This window comes from Caenorhabditis briggsae (assembly GCF_000004555.2).
Source record: "Caenorhabditis briggsae complete genome, chrV, whole genome shotgun sequence".
Taxonomy (NCBI): Eukaryota; Metazoa; Nematoda; class Chromadorea; order Rhabditida; family Rhabditidae; genus Caenorhabditis; species Caenorhabditis briggsae.
Window position 1 is genome coordinate 18,033,875 of NC_013488.2, and position 2,974 is coordinate 18,036,848.

Sequence of the window (2,974 nt, forward strand, 5' to 3'; positions counted from 1 at the left end):
ATTTCTGAATTTCTGAATTTCTGAATTTCTGAATTTCTGAATTTCTGAATTTCTGAATTTCTGAATTTCTGAATTTCTGAATTTCTGAATTCTTGAATTTCTGAATTTCTGAATTTCTGAATTTCTGAATTTCTGAATTTCTGAATTTCTGAATTTCTGAATTTCTGAATTTCTGAATTTCTGAATTCTTGAATTTCTGAATTTCTGAATTTCTGAATTTCTGAATTTCTGAATTTCTGAATTTCCGAATTTCTGAATTTCTGAAGTTCTGAAGTTCTGAATTTCTGGATTTCTGAATTTCTGAATTTCTGAATTTCTGAATTTCTGAATTTCTGAATTTCTGAATTTCTGAATTTCTGAATTTCTGAATTTCTGAATTTCTGAATTTCTGAATTTCTGAATTTCTGAATTTCTGAATTTCTGAATTTCTGAATTTCTGAATTTCTGAATTTCTGAATTTCTGAATTTCTGAATTTCTGAATTTCTGAATTTCTGAATTTCTGAATTTCTGAATTTCTGAATTTCTGAATTTCTGAATTTCTGAATTTCTGAATTTCTGAATTTCTGAATTTCCGAATTTCTGAATTTCTGAATTTCTGAATTTCTGAATTTCTGAATTTCTGAATTTCCGAATTTCTGGATTTCTGAATTTCTGAATTTCTGAATTTCTGAATTTCTGAATTTCTGAATTTCTGAATTTCTGAATTTCTGAATTTCTGAATTCTTGAATTTCTGAATTTCTGAATTTCTGAATTTCTGAATTTCTGAATTTCTGAATTAAAAAATTTCAGAGAAAATCTGAAATGAGAATCTTTATTGCAAAATCTAGCTATTCTTCTAATGAAATAAAATAATTTTTCAAATAAAATTCCCAAAACTTTGAGTTTTCGAATTTTTCAAAATCTCCAAATTTGATTTTCTAGAATTTTATGAAATCTTTCGAAATCTTGAAAAAAAAATGTTTGTTTGATGCTTTAAAAAATCGTCTGAAAGTCAGAGACTGAAAATTTCAGATGTTCTCTATTTTTGTATTTTAAAAAATCAGGAAATGTATTTTTGGATACCATGTCTGAAAATCTTTTTTTTGGAATGTTTTTTTTTTCCGATCCGGTTATTTTTGATTCGTTTGACCTCTTCTTCAGATTCTAATCTGAAGATTCTCATCCAGATAAATACGTTTCCCTTTTTTCCCCCTCTTTGGAATTTTTTAGGTTTCTTTTTTCATTTTAATTCGTGCAAAATAAAATGTTCCGGATGTTTGGGATGAAATGTACATTTCATAAAATTTGGATGAAAACTAAAAAAGTTATGGTCTTTTGAAATTTTCCCAAAATTTCAAACTTTCTTAACATCTGGAATTTTTAGAAAGCCTTATGATATTGATACTCATTTCAACCGCTGATAACTGAAATTTTGAAAATTTTGAAAATTACAGATTTTCGAAAAAAAAAATTTTTTCGCATTTTTTTTTCTTTTCTAATCTCATATTTTGTCACTAATGATGAATCACCGTAATCCTCTCCCATCTCATTTTCTAAGATTTCTTCTGACTCGAAAAAAAAAAAGATTTGTAGTTGTCATCATTATTTTTCTTTCTATACAGGTGTTATGAATAATTTTTGAGAAATCAAACTAGAAATTTTAATTTAAAGTTTAATCAAATTTCATGGAAATTCAAATTTGCGGAAATAAAATTTCTCGTAATCTATCATTATCATTACTAATAACATTCACCAAATTCTGTATGTGCGTATGTATGTTATTATTAATTATTATTAATATTATTAATTATTATTAATTATTAATTATTAATATTGTAATTATTAAGTATGTAATTATTTTGATATCTCAAACAATGAACCTAATTAGGTTAAAAGTAAAGATCATTTTAAGTAGTTTCATAGACTTTAAAGGTGGGGGGACCTCAGGGAGATAAGATTACTGTATTACTGTATTACTGCAGGTCCGGATTCCCGATTCCTCAGAAATTCTAAAAATCTGAATATTTAAAATACCAAATTTCCGAATTTTAGAATTTTCGAAAATGGGCAATTTTCGATCTACCTGTATTTTTTCAAGATTTTGATCTTATTTGTGTTTTTTTCATCTTTTTTAAAACAATCTTTCACAAAAAACATCAATTTTCAATTTTTTTTTCAAAATATGAGTTTCCCTCTTTTGGTTTTTTTTTCAATTTCTATCTGGTAAAATCAGTGAAGTGTGAAGAAATTGAAATTAATTTTTTTTCTGGGAATAGATGCTTTTTTTTGGAATTTCAAATTTTTTGTCTGGTGCCAAATTTTTTTTTGGCACCATCATGAATCATATTTTGCTATTTCCTAAAGTAAATTACTGTTGCTACAGTAATCTTCATTTTAAAAAAGCAACAATTTTCAATTATGGAAAAAAGAAAAGTGGGTTTCTGAATTTCTGAATTTCTGATTTTGAGATTCTTAGATTCTTAGATTCTTAGATTCTTAGATTCTTAGATTCTTAGATTCTTAGATTCTTAGATTCTTAGATTCTTAGATTCTTAGATTCTTAGATTCTTAGATTCTTAGATTCTTAGATTCTTAGATTCTTAGATTCTTAGATTCTTAGATTCTTAGATTCTTAGATTCTTAGATTCTTAGATTCTTAGATTCTTAGATTCTTAGATTCTTAGATTCTTAGATTCTTAGATTCTTAGATTCTTAGATTCTTAGATTCTTAGATTCTTAGATTCTTAGATTCTTAGATTCTTAGATTCTTAGATTCTTAGATTCTTAGATTCTTAGATTCTTAGATTCTTAGATTCTTAGATTCTTAGATTCTTAGATTCTTAGATTCTTAGATTCTTAGATTCTTAGATTCTTAGATTCTTAGATTCTTAGATTCTTAGATTCTTAGATTCTTAGATTCTTAGATTCTTAGATTCTTAGATTCTTAGATTCTTAGATTCTTAGATTCTTAGATTCTTAGAGGCGGGGATCCT